Here is a 17,031-nt window from a genome sequence, read left to right on the forward strand (position 1 = left end):
TTGCAAAAATGAAATTGTGTGTGTGTGTGTGCGTGTGTGTGTGTGTGTGTGTGTGTGTGTGTGTGTGTGCTCCACACATATTTGAAAAAATGTTGTGATTCTGAAATTGATTTTTTAACTTTTGAAATTTACTGTATTTATTTATTTATTGGATTGAGACAGCCAGAAATCTAGAAGAGAAGACCGAGAGGAAGAGAGATAAAGAGACATCTATAGCACTGCTTCACCACTTGAGAAGCTTTCCTTCTGAAGATGGGAACTGGGGACTTGAACCAGGGTCCTTGTACAATGTACAATGTACCATGTGCACTCAACTAGGAGCACTACCTCCTGGCCCCCATGTTGCAGTTTTAATCTTAGGCACATATCCAAAGGATACAAAAACACTAATCTGAAAGGGGATACAGGCCAATATATTTACAGTTGTGTTATAACCAAAATTTGATGTTAGCCTAAATGTTGATCTATGGAAACTGGAATAAGAATTTATGACCAACATATCCAAAAAAATACTACTTATCCATTAAGAAAAAGACAACATGTGTCATTCAGAATAGAATGGGTAGAACTGAAGTAAATAAAATAAAAGAAATTATCAAATAGATTCACACTTATATGAAATATAGATAACTAAAACAAAAAAACTTGTAAAAATTAATAGCCGAACTGACTCAAAGTCTCTATGAAAACTATGGTGGTTAGAGAGATAATGGGGTGGGGAAGAGGAAGAGAGAGGTAGAGAGTTATATTTGATACAATGGCACAGCAACTTGAGTACTAATTTTCATTCCTATATATATTACACATACTCCTAAAAACTTACAGTGATGTAAATGAATATTCAATTAGTTTAAAAGAAAGAAAAAAATCATAAAAAATATTCCATGGAGGTCCATGCAGTGATGCACACAGTATAACATACATTACCATAAGGGCCCAGATTCAAGTTACCTGTCTTCATCTGCAGAGTGGAAACTTCACAAGTTGTAAAGCAACACTGCAGATACCTCTCTCCTCTTCCTCCTCCTCCTCCTCCTCCTCATTTTCCTCCTCCTTCTCCTCCTTCCTCTCTTCCTCTTCCTCCTCCTTCTTCTTCCTATTTCTATCTATCTCTATCATATAAGAGAAATGGAAAAAATAGCCATGAGGATCTTGGGAGTTTATGTGCAAACACTGAGCCTTAGTGATAACTCTGGAGACAAAAAAGAAAAGAAAATTCATAGTAAGAAAACTACATCATGTGGTAGTTTACATACCTTCCATATGTGAAGCCTGGATTCATACTCAAAAACTACATATGAATCCCAAGGATGATACTGTGGAACTCTACTGAAGACAAAGTCTCAGTGTGTGAACCCAGTGTGTGTTTTTTGCCTCTTCCCTCTCTCTCCTTCTCTCTAATAATTATCCAAGGATGCTGTTCAGTGATACACCACACCTGTGAGAAGCCAGAGATTCATTGCTGGTACAGCATTATGGGGAAAAAAAAAAGTGTTTTGAAGTAATGAGAGTGATGAATCAGCAAAAACTGATAGACAGTGTAGTAGAAATGTAGACCATCTAGATATGTATGACATGACACCAAGACAATAGATTTTTAACTTAATCTTCTGCTTGTTGGTACAACTGATAATAGTTTGTCTCATAGCTAAACCTAAGTAAAGAATTACTACCTTTGCTGTATGAATCCATGTCTATAATTTCTGTGACCTGGACTGTCAGGGTAAAAATTGTTTCCATTTTTTCCATTTCATGCATCATTTCTGAGCTGTGTAGAAACTGTGGGTGCCAATTTAAACAAGCTGAAAAGAAGAAGCGTAAAGCCTGCATTTATCTACATCTGCTTCTTTCATTCAATATCCAGAGGACAGTGTTAACGGGAACAATACAAGTTAACTAGAGTGCCCCCCCATTTGCAAGACTGTGCTATTTTAAGTAAGAGATAAGTGCACATAATCCCTTAAATAATCAAATTGCTTGTGGCAGATCACCAGGGGCCAGGGCACCTGTGCCCTGTAGAGTCAAGATACTTTGTGTGGCCTGTCAGCCTTGGAACTTCAAGCATCACATGCTTAGCATTTGACTAAGGCTGCCAGTTATTTCTGATGGTCAGTTGATTGCAGAATATTAACTATAGCTCTGTTGATATTTTTCTTCCTGACTACTCTCTTTCATACTTTGCCATATCTTACATGGCATTTAGGCCACAGCCTCATTTATTTATCCAACTCATGAATATTAAAGAAGGCAAAATCTATTGGTCCACGAAACATAAAAGGAATGACTAATGACTAATGACTGTATGACTAATGGAAAATTGAAAGACGCTTCCTAGAGTTCATTTTGCTAAGAGTCAAATACTGCTAAGCATGTTAAATGCAGAGACTTCCCTTTACTTTCAAGATATTGCTTGTATAATGTCAGTATTTTATCTGTCACTTTTATAATTCCTAGTCATTACTAGTAAAAGGAATGAAAAACATAATTAACAAGTGAAGTCAAAGAAAACTAAATTATACATTACATAAATGTAACTATATCTGAACTTTTGTTTTTGCTTTTACTTGAATACATTTTGTAAAGTAGCTAGTAATTAAATGATCTTTATCTTTTTTCTTATCCTTCTTTTTAAAAATAAAGTATGAAAACACAAATATATGACTAATAAACATGATTCTGCAAGTGAGACAATCTTTATTTGATTGTATAATGGAACTTTAGATTATTGAAACATAACTTACAAGGACCTTTACAAAATTTAAATTTCCTTTAATGGCAAGTTATTGTTAGTCACAACAAAATGATAAACCTGGAGAGCTATATGTTAAAATGTGAAAGTCAGTAAAGGACACAACAAAAAAGTAAACTACGGACCAATATCTCTGATGAACATTGAAGTGAGAATACTGACAAAATTCTAGCCTCATGGATACAGCAGTATATTAAAAAAATTATTGTATGTGGTCTGGGAGGTTTCACAGTGGATAAGGCATTGGACTCTCAAATATGAGGTCCTGAGTTCAATCCCCTGCAGCAGATGTACCAGAGTGACTTCTGGTTCTTTCTCTCTCTCTCTTCTATCTTTCTTATAAATAAATAAAGTCTTAAAAAAAAAAGAATCCACCTTCAAATAAAATTTTTTTTTAAATGATTGTACATCACAACCAAATGGAATTTATCCCCAAAATACAAGGCTAGTTCAATAGACATAAGTCAATAAATGTCATATGCCACATTGATAAAAGAAAAGTCTTATCTATGTGGGAATCCCAGTATTCCATGATTAGGGCCCCAGATGCTGGGGTGCTCTGGTAATGACCAAGACAGCCATCATAAAAAATATGCCAGTGTCTTGCCCTTATCTAGCTATTTTAGTACTTACTTTATCTGGCAGGGGTAGACTTAGAGTGATTAGGGGGTAGTGATATAGGAAGTAGGAGAGAAAGGTTATCTTGGTCTAAGTAGAAAATACTTGATTGATTACTTTATGGTATCTTTTTTTATATCTTTCTACTTACTTACCACACTTGTTGAGTTATAGAAAACTATTGTACACTTTTACTTTAAGGCATATATTTTCCCCTAACTTATGGATACTTGTGCACACATGTCCTATTTCATGGGCCCTGGTCTATGTCTAGATTCTTTAGCTTTGTTGGGAAGTGGGCCACCCAAAATGGAACAAAGGAGTACTATGTGCTACGAAAGTTCTCACCAGAGTATTGGAGCTAGAAGGTTGACATTTCGGCCTGATGTCTCTGGACACAGTCCAAAATGAAACATGTCAAGGTGGCACTGGCTGCATTAGTTAAGTTGAGATCAGCAGATGCAGTATCAAATGGTATGAATCAAGAGAAGCATGGAGAAAAATAAGCAAAGCTTTAGAGGTTCAGGACTGGGAGAATTGTTTTTAACTTAAAAAATATTTATTTATTTATTTATTTATTTTCCCTTTTGTTGCCCTTGTTTTTCAGTGTTGTTGTAGTTATTATTGCTGTTGTTATTGATGCCATTGTTGTTAGATAGGACAGAGTGAAATGGAGAGAGAAGGGGGAGACAAAGAGGGGGAGAGAAAGATATATACCTGCAGACCTGCTTCACCACTTGTAAAGTGACTCCCCTGCAGGTGGGGAGCCAGGGACTGGAGCCAGGATCCTTAACGCCAGTCCTTATACTTTGCTCCACCTACTCTTAACCCTCTGCGCTACCACCTGACTCCCAAAATATGGGGAAAGTTTCTTGCTTTCTTAGAGTTTAAGAAGTCAGTAGAGGGAGTTGGGCATAGCGCAGCGGGTTAAGTGCACATGGCGCAAAACGCAAGGACCGGTGTAAGGATCCCGGTTTGAGCCCCTGGCTCCCCACCTGCAGGGGAGTCACTTCACAGGCGGTGAAGCAGGTCTGCAGGTGTCTATCTTTCTCTCCCCCTCTCTGTCTTCCCCTCCTCTCTCCATTTCTCTCTGTTCTAGCCAACAACAATGATGACATCAATAACCACAACAATGTTAAACAAGGGCAACAAAAGGGAAAATAAATAAATATATAAAAAAAGAAGGCAGTAGATTAGTTATTATTATTATAACAAAGTTATTTGGGAACTTGGTTTACTTTGAAAATCCCATGGTTACATTTTACTGTACCGTATAAGACCTTACCATAATTTATGTCATTTAATGCTATTTACAAATAACTATATCTTATATACTAATAAGACCAGTTGTTTCTGGTCTCCCTGGTCTAAGATTATAGATGATTTAGTATTTCAAAAAAGTTATTATTAGAAATGCATTAATAATTTAAGCCCGGTGTAAAATTCAATGAGTTTACTAACTTGAAATCTTAAGTGCTTAAATTGAAGGAATATAGACTAAGAACTGAACTTTATTCATTAAATAGCTTGAGACATTCAATCTATTTTCCTCTCTCATATTGACTAAATAGTGATTTATGAGACTATAAGTTAGTAGAAGTATATGTTAACAAAATTCCCACCACCAAAGGTCTGTGTCCCTACTCCCATATGCCTACAATGGAGCTGAAAATTGACCCTCCCCGCACCCTCCAGATTTTTAATTTTTTTTTATTTCTTTATTGGGGAATTGATGTTTTACATTCAACAGTAAATACAATAATTGGTACATGCATAACATTCCCAGTTTTCCATATAGCAATACAACCCCCACTAGGTCCTCTGTCATCTTTTTTGGACCTGTATTCTCCCCCTCCACCCCACCCACCCCAGATTCTTTTATTTTGGTGCAATATGCCGATTCCAGTTCAGGTTCTACTTGTGTTTTCTCTTCTGGTCTTGTTTATCAACTTCTTCCTGAAAGTGAAATCATCCCAAATTCATCTTTCTGTTTCTGACTTACTTCACTTAACATGATTTTTTTCAAGTTCCATCCAAGATCAGCTGAAAATGGTGGTCACCGTTTTTAATAGCTGAATGGTATTCCATTGTCTATATATACCACAACTTGCTCAGCCAATCATCTGCTGTTGGACACCTGGGTTGTTTCCAGGTTTGGCTATTATAAGTTGTGCTGCTAAGAACATAGGCATATACAGATCTTCTTGGATGGGTTTGATGAGTTCCTTAGGAGAGGAATTGCAGGATCATAGGGTAGGTTCATTTCTAGCCTTCTGAAAGTTCTCCAGACTGTTATCCATAGAGGCTGGACCAATTTACATTCCCACCAGCAGTGCAGGAGGGTTCCTTTGACCCCACAATCTCTCCAGCGTTTGCTGCTGCTACCTTTTCTAAAGTATGAAATTCTCACAGGACTGAAGTGGTATCTAACTGTTATCTTTATTTGCATTTCTCTGACAATCAAAGACTTGGAGCATTTTTTATGAGTTTCTCAGCCTTTTGGATCTCTTCTGTGGTGAATAGTCTGTCCATGTCCTCTTCCCATTTTTGGATGGGGTTATTTGTTTTTCTGTGGTTGAGTATGACAAGCTCTATATGTATTTTGATTGTTAATCTCTTGTCTGATGTATGGCATGTAAAGACCTTCTCTCATTCTGTGAGGGGTCTCTTCGTTTGGGTAGTGGTTTCCTTTGTTGTACAAAAGATTTTTATTTTATTTTATTTTTTTATTTAAGAAAGGAATAATTAACAAAACCATAAGGTAGGAGGGGTACAACTCCACACAATTACCACCACCCAATCTCCATAACCCACCCCCTCCCCTGATAGCTTTCCCATTCTCTATCCCTCTGGGAGCATGGACCCAGGGTCATTGAGGGTTGCAGAAGGTAGAAGGTCTGGCTTCTGTAATTGCTTCCCCGCTGAACATGGGCGTTGACTGGTCGGTCCATACTCCCAGTCTGCCTCTCTCTTTCCCTAGTAGGGTGTGTCTCTGGGGAAGCTGAGCTCCAGGACACATTGGTGGGGTCTTCAATCCAGGGAAGCCTGGCCAGCATCCTGGTGGCATCTGGAACCTGGTGATTGAAAAGAGAGTTAACATACGAAGCCAAACAAATTGTTGAGCAATCATAGATCCCAAGCTTGGAATAGTGGAGAGGAAGTATTAGGGAGGTACTCACTGCAAACTCTAGTGTACTTCTACTTTCAGGTATATATTTTGCAGTAGTTTATGGATACGTGTGAACATAAGCTCTCTCTCACAGAAACTCGTGTATATCTAGGTTATGGGACTTTCTTAGAAAGTTAACCACCTGAGATGAAATTAGAGTGTACTATAAAAGGAAAGGTCTCACCCGAGTAATGAAACTGAAGGGTTGTCATTCCACTTGTGAAGTCTCTGGACACAGTCTGAGGTGAAGCATGTTGAGGTGGCAATCGTTGCGTTGGTTAGGCTGTGATCGGCGGATGCAATATTATTTGGTATGGATTGGGAGACGCAAACGAGAAAGTGGGCCCTATCCAAGGGTTCCAGGACTGGGGGAAGTAGGGGCTCTATAGTGCAGATGTGAGGTTTCTGCTGTCTTAGGGTTCAAAAAGACAATCGATAGTTAATGTTATCATCACATTATTTGGTAATTGGGTTAACTTTGAAAAGTCCTTTTGTTAGGGTTTGCTGTACAGTATCTAGTATCTTGTATATAGCTGTGCTATTGGATGCTTCTAATCTACTTGGTCTAGGCTTTTGAGAGAGTCTGCATATCAAATACACAGCCTATATATTAAAAAGATTCAGTTTGTGTTTTGAAAAACATTGAGACATACAATTGATTTTTCCCCCTCTCATATTAATCAACTACTGATTTATGTGTCTACATTTTGCTAGGAGTATACATAAACACCATTCCCACCACCAAAAGACTGTGACCCATCCCTCCCACCCACTACCACCCCCCAATGGCCCAGGAAGCTGCATGTCTACCCCTCACCACAGGGTTTTTACTTTGGTGCCCTACTTACAATTTGATCAGGTCCTGCTTTTAGTTTCCCTTTCAGATCTTCTTAATCAACTTCTGTTCATCAGTGGGATCAGCCCATACTCATCTTTATCTTACTGACTTAGCTCACTTAACATAATTCCTTCTAGCTCTGTCCAAGATGGGTCAGAGAAGGTGGGTTCATTGTTCTTGATAGCTGCATATTATTCCATTGTGTATATATACCACAGCTTTCTCAGCCACTCATCTGTTGTTGGGCACCTGGGTTGCTTCCAGCTTTTAGCTATTATGAATTGTGCTGCTATGAACATAGGAGTACACACCTCTTTTTGGTTGGGTGTTATGGAGTCCTTGGGGTATAACCCCAGGAGAGGAATTACTGGATCATCTTGAAGGTCCATGTCTAGCCTTCTGAGAGTTTTCCAGACTGCTCTCCACAGAGGCTATACCAATTTACATTCCCACCAGCAATGTAAAGGAGTTCCTCTGTCCCCACATCCTTTCCAGCATTTGTTGCTGCTGTCCTTTTTGATGTATGCCATTCTTACAGGAGTGAGGTGGTAACTTAGTGTTGTCTTAATTTGCATTTCTCTGACAATCAGTGACCTAGAGCAGTTTTTCATATGTTTGTTAGCCTTTTGGATCTCCTCTGAGGTGAATGTTTTGTTCATATCCTCTGCCCATTTTTGGATGGGGTCATTTGTTTTTTTGGTGCTAAGATTGCTGAGCTCTTTATATATTTTGGTGATTAGTTTCTTGTCTGATATATGGCATGTTAAGATCTTATCCCATTCTGTGAGGGGTCTCTGTTTGTTTAATAGTTTCTTTGGATGTGCAGAAGCTTTTCAATTTGATGTAGTCCAATTGGTGTGTTTCTGCTTTAGTCTTCCTTGCAATTGGGTTTGATTCATCAAAGATGTGCTTGAGGTGTATGTGGGAAAGTGTTTTACCAATGTTTTCCTCTAAGTATTTGATTGTTTCTGGTCTGACATCCAGGTCTTTGATCCATTTGGAGTTGATTTTTGTTTCTGGTGAGATAAAGTGGTTCAATTTCATTCTTCTGCATGTTACAACCCAGTTTTCCCAGCACCATTTATTGAAGAGAGCCTCCTTTTTCCATTTAATCCTTTGGGCCCCCTTATCAAAGATTAGATGCCCATAAGTGTTGGGATTTATTTCTGGGCTTTCAATTCTGTTCCACTGGTCTGTGTGCCTATTTTTGTTCCAGTACCATGCTGTTTTGTTGATGATGGATTTATAATATAGTTTAAAGTCTGGGAGTGTGATGCCTCCATTTCTGTTTCTTTTCCTCAAGATGGTTTTGGCAATTCTAGGTGTTTTCAGGTTCCAGATAAATGATTGTAGTGTTTGTTCTAGTCTCTTAAAGAAACTTGGTGGAACTTTGATGGGTATTGAATTAAATTTGTATAGGGCTCTGGGGAGAATATTCATTTTGATGATATTTATTCTTCCAATCCATGAGCATGGGATATCATTCCATTTCTTGGTATCACTTTCTATTTCCTTGAGTAGCGACTCATAGTTTTCAGCATACAAGTCTTTCACTTCTTTGGTCAACTTTATTCCTAGGTATTTTACTGATTTTGCTGAAACAGTAAATGGGAGTGATTTCTGGATGTCTGCTTCTTCAGATTTAGTGTTTGCATAAAGAAATGCCACTGATTTTTGTACATTGATTTTGTAGCCTGACACCTTGCTATATTGCCTAATAACTTCCAGAAATTTTCTGCTGGATTCTTTAGGTCTTTCTATGTATACTATCATATCATCTGCAAATAGTGAGAACTTGACTTCCTCCCTTCCAATCTGTATTCCTTTGATTTCTTCTTGCCTGATTGCTATGGCAAGAACTTCCAAGAACTACTTTGGCAAGAACTACTATGTTGAAGAGTAACGGTGACAGTGGACAGCCCTGTCTAGTCCCCAATCTGAGGGGGAATGCTTTCAACTTCTGTCCATTGAGTATGATGTTGGCTGTAGGTTTGCTATATATAGACTCCACTATCTTGAGGAATTTCCCATCTATTCCCATTTTTTGTAGAGTTTTGAGCATGAATGGGTGTTGGATTTTGTCAAAGGCTTTCTCTGCATCAATTAAGATAATCATGTGGTTTTTGGCTTTGCTTTTATTGATGCGGTGAATGACATTGATTGACTTATGGATGTTGAACCAACCATGCATTTCTGGGATGAATCCCACTTGGTCATGATGAACAATCTTTTTATATGTTGCTGTATCCGGTTGGCCAAGATCTTGTTTAATATTTTGGCATCTATATTTATCAGAGATATTGGTCTGTAGTTTTCCTTTTTTTGTTCTGTCCCTATCAGCTTTTGGTATCAGGGTGATGTTGGCTTCATAGAAGGTGGAAGGGAGTATTCCTGTTTCTTCAATCTTATGGAAAAGCTTAAGAAGTATGGGTACTAACTGTTTCCTGAAAGTTTTGCAGAATTCGTTTGTGAAGCCATCTGGTCCAGGACTTTTGTTGTTTGGAATATTCTTAATAACTTTTAGATTTCTTTGTCTGTGATTGGTGCATTTATATTTTGTAGTTCTTCTTGGTTCACTTTTGGAAGGGCATAGGTTTCTAGGAATTGTTCCATTTCTTCCAGATTCTCTAGCTTGGTGGCATATAGTTCTTTATAGAAATTTCGCAGGATTCTCTGTATTTCTGTGGTGTCAGTTGTGATATCTCCTCCATAGTTTACAGTTCTATTAATTTGAGTCTTCTCTCTTTTTTGTTTGGTGAGTCTGGCTAGGGGTTTGTCAATTTTGTTTAATCTTTCAAAGAACCAACATTTGGCTTTATTGATCTTTTGTATGGTTCTACTATTTTTGATGTTGTTTATTTCTGCTCTAACTTTAGTGATTTCTGTCCTTCTGGTTGCTTTAGGGTTCCTTTGTTCCTCTCCTCTAAGTCCTTGAGGTGTGCAGTAAGGTCGTTCACTTGAGCTTCTTCTTGGTGTTTAATATGTGATTGTATGGCTATAAGTTTCCCTCTCAGTACTGCTTTAGCTGTGTTTGAAAGGGTGTGTCTTCATTTTCATTAGTTTCCAGGAACATTTGAATTTCCTGTTTGAGTGAGTCTCTGACCCAGTGGTTCTTAAGGAGTATGTTGTTTAGTTTCCAAATTCTGTGTCTTTTAATAATTTTCTGTTTGTTGTTAAATGTTAGTTTTCCTCCACTGTGGTCTGAGAAGATACTTGGGATGATTTCAATGCTCTTGAATTTATTGATGCTGTCTTTGTGGCCTAACATGTGGTCTATCCTTGAGTATGTGTTATGTGGATTTGAAAAGAAGGTGTATTCCAGTTTTGGGGGGTGGAAGAGTCTGAAAATGTCCAAGAGGTCTAGTCTGTAGATCTCTTCATTCAGTTCTCTTGTATCTTTATTGGTATTCTGCTTTGTTGATCTGTCTAAGTGTGAGAATGGGGTATTGAAGTCTCCCACTATTATTGTATTACTATTGATGTATTTTTGAAATTCTTTCAGTAGGTGCTTAATGTATTTAGACGGTCCCTCATTGGGTTCATAGATGTTAATAATTGTTAAGTCTTCTTGGATGATTGATCCTCTAATCATTATGTAATGTCCTTGCCTATCTTTTATTACTTTATTTAATTTAAAATCTATCATGTCTGAGATGAGAATGGCTGTTCCTGCCCTTTTTTGTGGTCCGTTAGCCTGTATCATAGTTTTCCATCCTTTCACTTTAAGTCTGTGTTTAGCTTGTTGTGACAGATGGGATTCTTGCAAGCAGCACATGGTTGGGTTATGTTTTCTGATTCATCCCCCCACCCTGTGCCTTTTGATGGGTGAGTTTAAGACATTGACATTTATTGATATTATGGATTTAATGTATTGTAGTGCCATTGTTAAAAAAAAATTGTTTGCTCTGATATATTGCAAGTATTATAGTGATGTTCTTGTTTATAAGAGGTCTTTCAGAACCTCTTTCAGGGCCGGCTTGGTGATGGTTGCCTCGTTTAACTGTTGTTTATCTAAGAAGGTTTTGATCTCTCCATCTAGTTTGAATGAAATTCTAGCAGGATATATTATCCTTGGTTGAAACCCTTTTTCATTCAGGGCTTGATAGATATCTTGCCAATCCCTTCTGGCTTTTAGAGTTTGAGTGGAGAAGTCTGCAGATAATCTTATGGGTTTTCCCTTGTATGTGACTTTTTGTTTCTCTCTTGCAGCCTTTAGGATCCTTTCTTTATCCTTACTTCTTCTCATTGTGACTATGATGTGTCTTGGTGTCTTTAGGTCTGGGTTGATTCTGTTTGGTACTCTCTGGGCTTCTTGAATCTTGATGTCCTTTCTGTTCTTCAGGTCTGGGAAGTTTTCTTGTATTATTTCCTGTAGAATGTTTGCTTCCCCTTCCTCTCTTTCTTCCTCTGGCAGGCCAATTATACGAATGTTACTTCTTTTGAGATCATCCCATATTTCTCTGTTGTTGTTTTCAGTGTCTCTCAATCTCTTTTTAAGCTCTTTCACCTCTTTCTTCGTTTTCTCTAACTCATCCTCTGTCTGACTAATTCTGTTTTCTGCTTCTGTTAGTCTGCTTTCCCTTGCCTCAGCTTCTTTCTTCATTATAGCTATTTCAGCTTTCAGTTCTCTAATTGCCTCAAGATAATCAGTATTTTCCTTGGGGGTCTCAACTGTTGTTTCCCTAATACTGCCATTCCTGCCCTCCAATGTTGTTTTCATTTCTGTGATTAATAGGTTTATTATTGCTTGCATACTTTTCTTATCTATGGTTACTTCTGGCTGATTTGTAGTTTCTTCTGGGCTCTTGTCTTCATTCATTGGAGTAGCAGTTTTATTTGTTTTTGATCTACCCATTTTTTTGATTTATGTGTTTCTTTTTTTTATGCTCTGTTGTTTCTCAGTTGTTGTGTCTGAGTTCAAGTAACACTGTACTAAATACCTTTATGACAATTGCACTCACCAACCTCAGGAATTACAGTAGCCACTGAAGCAAATATTGAAGTAGTTTAATCGTTACCAGTTATCCAAACAATTTCTCCAATCCGTGAAAAAATAGTAACCAAATCCCAGTGAAGAAAGAGAAAAGAAAGGATAGCAAGAATAGACAATTATGCATATCTACTATCCACTGTATATTCTATGGGTAACAAGAGGGGAAACGGAACTAGAGCAGAGATACACACATAGAGAGTCCACTCTGAGTCAGATTTCTTCTCCAAAATAATTCACAAATTCAGAAAGGCATAGAAGAAGGAAGAAGTGTATGACAAGATTAAAAAAAAAAAGAAAGAGAAAGAGACGAGAGAGAGAAAAGGGAAAAGATAAGAAAAAGAGCTGTAATTAAAGAGCAGTGAAAGGAAATTCCCAAATGTGTATCAGTGAATCCAAAAAAGCACACTGTTTGTTGGATGTGGGGGCTGGGGGCTGTGACTTTGGAAGCTGTAGGATTAAGGAAGAAGAATGAGAAAAGAAAAAAAGAGAGAGAGAAAATAAAAAGATAAAAAAAGAACAGTCATAAAAGGGCAGTGAAAGGAAAGGGGTTTTTTTGTATTTATTTTTTATTATTTAATTAGCTATGTGGGGTGAGTTGGGGGTGTTGGCTACTTAGAAAGAAAAAAGGCCCGAGTTTTCAGAAGGGTATAGACTTAGAATTTATGATACCCCCTGGTAGGCAGGAATTTGGTAAAGAAAACGAGCTTCCCTCCCCTGCTAGGAGCTGGTCCCCAGGGTCTGGTTATTGGGGGGGGGGGGGGGCGTGAAGGAGGTATGCTTGAAAATTAAAAGGAAGAGAAAAAAAAATTTTTCCCCTTTTTTCCCTACTCTAATTCCTAACCCAAATTAAGTTATAGTCACCTCCTTGGTGTTACCGCTAGGACCCCTTATTGGCTGTCCTGCTAAAGGCTGAAAATCCTACAGTTTTCAGGAGATGTGGTCAGATCTCAGCCACTAGCAGCTTCTCAGTCCGCCATCTTCCGGGAAACCACAAAAGATTTTTAATTTGATATAGTCCTGTAGGCTTATGCAACCCTTAGTCTTCTTTGCAATTGGATTTGTTTCATTGAAGGTGTCTTTAAAATTTATGTGGAGAAGAGTTCTGCCAATATTTTCCTCTAAGTATCTGATAGTTTCTGTTCTAACATCCAAGTCCTTGATCCACTTGGAATTTATTTTTGTATTTGGTAAAATATAATGGTTCAATTTCATTCTTCTGCATGTTTCAATCCATCTTATCCAACACCATTTGTTGAAGAGACTCTGCTTTCCCCATTTAATATTCTGGGCACCTTTGTAAAAGCTTAAATGTTCACAGGTGGCTTACTTCCCGGCTCTCAATTCTATTTCACTGGTCAGTGTGTCTATTAATGTTCCAGTACCAAGCAATTTTGATGACAACAGCCGTATAGTACAATTTGCTATCTGGGAGTGTGATGCTTCTGGTGCTGTTCTTTCTTCTCAAGATTATTTAGGAAATTCTAGGTCTTTTCTAGTTCCAGATAAACATTTGTAGCATTTGTTCTATTCTCCTAAAAATGTGGCTGTATATGGCTCTGGGTAGCATATTCATTTGGATGATGTTAATTCTTCCAACCCATGAACATGGAATATCTTCCCACTTCTTTGTGTCTTTTTCAATTTCCTTGAATAGTGACTCATAATTTTCAGTATACAAGTCTTTCACTTCTTTGTTTAGGTTTATTCTTAGATTTTTCATTGTTTTTGTTGCTATAGTAAAAGGAATTGATTTCTGGATTTCAGGTTCTTCTCACTTAGTGTTTGCATAGAGGAATACCACTGACTTGAATGTTAATTTTGTAGCCTGACAATTTACTGTATTGCCTGATGATTTCCAAAAGCTTCTTGCTAGATTCCTTAGGTTTTTCTATATATAGTATCATGTCACCAGCAAATAGGGAGAGTTTGACTTCTTCTCTTCCAATCTATATCCCTTTAATTCCTTGCTCATGCCTGATTGCTATGGCAAGAACTTCCAACATTATGGTAAATAATAATGGCAAATGTGGGCAGCAGTGTCTAGTACCTGATCTGAGGGGAAATGCTTCTAGTTTTCACCATTGAGTATGATGTTGGCTGTAGGTTTGCTATATATAGACTCCACTATCTTCAGGAATTTTCCATCTATTCCCATTTTTTGTTGTGTTTTGATCATAAAGGGATTTTGTATTTTGTCAAAGGCTTTCTCTGCATCTATTGATATAACCATGTGGTTTTAGGTCTTGCTTTTATTGTTGTGGTGGATCATGCATATTGATTTACATATATCAAACCAACCTTGCATCCCTGGGATAAACTCCACTTGTTCATGATGAACAATCTTTTTTAATATACTGCTGCATGCAGTTGGCTATAATTTTGTTGAATATTTTAATATCTATGTTCATCAGAGATATTGGTCTGTAGTTTTATTTTTTTGGTTGTGTCCCTGTCTGCTTTTGGTATCAAAGTGATGGCTGCATAGAAGCTGGAAGGGAGTATTCCTGTGTCTTCAACCTTCTGGAAGACTTTTAAAAGTAGAGGTATATATTCTTTTTTAAGGGGTTTGTAGAATTCATTTGTAAAACCATCTGGTCCATGACTTTTATTCTTGGGAAGGTTTCATAACTGTTTCAACTACATTAGCTATGATGGGCTTGTTCATATTATCGAGTTCCTCTTTAATTTTGGAAGTTCGTAGGCATCTAGGAAGTCATCAATTTCTTCCAGGTTCTCTAGCTTGGTGGCATATAGTTTTTCATAGAAGCCTTGCATGATATGTTGAATTTCTGCAGTGTCTGTTCTGATATCTCCTCTTTCATTTATGATCCAATTTATTTGGGTCTTCTCCCTTTTTTGTTTTGTGAATCTGCCTAAAGTTTTGTTGATTTTGTTCCCTCTTTCGAAGAACCAACATTTACTTTCTTGATATTTTGTATGGTTTTCTTATTTTAAGTGTTATTTATTTCTGCCCTAAAGTTATTTCTGCCCTTCTGTTGCTTTAGGGTTCCTTTATTCTTCTTCTTCTAGGTCTTTAAGATGTGCAATCAGGCTGTTTATTTGTGCTTTTTCTTGTTTCCTAGTGTGTGCTTGTATGGCTATGAACTTCCCTCTCAATACTGCCTTAGCTGTGTCCCAAATATTTTGAAAGCTGTGTCTTCATTTTCATTGAACTCTCGAAACATTTTGATTTCTTCCTTTATTTCCTCTTTGACCCAGTAGTTGTTAAGTTGTGTACTGCTGTGCTTCCATATTTTGGGACTGTTACTAATCTTTGGTTGATTGTGAAGTGTTAGTTTCATTCCACTGTGGCCTGAGAAGATACTTGGAATGATTTCAATGCTCTTGAATTTGCTGAGGCTGTATTTATGGTCTACCATATGGTCTATCCTTGAGAATGACCCATGTGGACTTGAGTAAAATGTGTATTCCAGTTTCTTGGGGTGAATGACTCTTAAAATGTCCAATAGTTCTAGTTTATTTATCTCCTCATTTAGCTCCCTCATTTCTTTGATTTCCTGCCTGGAAGATCTGTCAGGCTGAGAGAGTGGGGTGTTGAAGTCCCCTACTATGATTGTGTTGCTGTTAACATATTGCTGTAACTCTTTCAGTAGATGTTTGATGTATTTAGATGGCTTCTTATCGGGTGCATAGGTGTTAATAATTTTTAAGTTCTCTTGATTGACTGACCCTCTGAGCACTAAGTAATGGCCATCCCTATCTTTTTTAACTTTATTTACTTTAAAGTCTATCATGTCAGATATGAGAATAGCTGTTCTTGGTCCCCACCTGCAGGGGAAAGAATCTTCATGAGTAGTGAAGTAGGGCTGCAGGTTTCTCTCTGCCTCTCTCCCTCTCTACCTCCCACTTCCCTCTTGATTCCTGGCTGTCTCTACCCAATAAATAAATAAAGATAATAAAAAATAAAAAAATAATAGGAAAGCTATCAAGGGAGAGGATGGGTGAAGAAGTTCTGGTGGTGGGAATTGTGTGGAGTTATACCCCTCCTCTTATCCTATGTATTTGTCAATGTTTCCTTTCTATAAACAAATAAATAACAAATATGCAGTGAACAATAAAAAAATCACAAGGGAACCAATGCAGGATGCTGGAGAAGGACTTTAGATTGTGTAAGAATTAGACAAAAAAAATATTAAGATAAAGATTTTTAAAAATGTCCGTGCCTATCACTATTCTCACAGGAAATCTTCACTTTCTTTCTTATCGCTTCACTAGGATGTAGTTACCTTATTTATTAAAATGTCATCTTTAATATCAAAAGGCACAAGAAAAATCAAAATTAGAAAACTGTGAGGAGAACTGTTGAGTTTCTACCCTATAAAACAATGGATTCATTTCACTTGTAAAGAAAAACACCCAGAAAGTAAGCTGAACTTTGTTCAAACTTAACCGATTCTGTTAATATCATACTAATAATTGTAAAAACTTAAGATTCTTGCAAAACAGTACCTTCCACTATTTTCCACTTAATTGGCATTTTAAAAGATTTGTTGTCCTGGTACAGGAAGGTGGGAAAGGGTTTATACCGGAGATGAGGGTGTTCTGCATACACATATCAGAGGGAAATGTGAAATTGCACTCAAGCATCAACACCTATACTATAATCTATTAGCTGCCATCACCAGCACCACCACCCATAAAAA

Source organism: Erinaceus europaeus, chromosome 4, assembly GCF_950295315.1.
Source record: "Erinaceus europaeus chromosome 4, mEriEur2.1, whole genome shotgun sequence".
Classification (NCBI taxonomy): Eukaryota; Metazoa; Chordata; class Mammalia; order Eulipotyphla; family Erinaceidae; genus Erinaceus; species Erinaceus europaeus.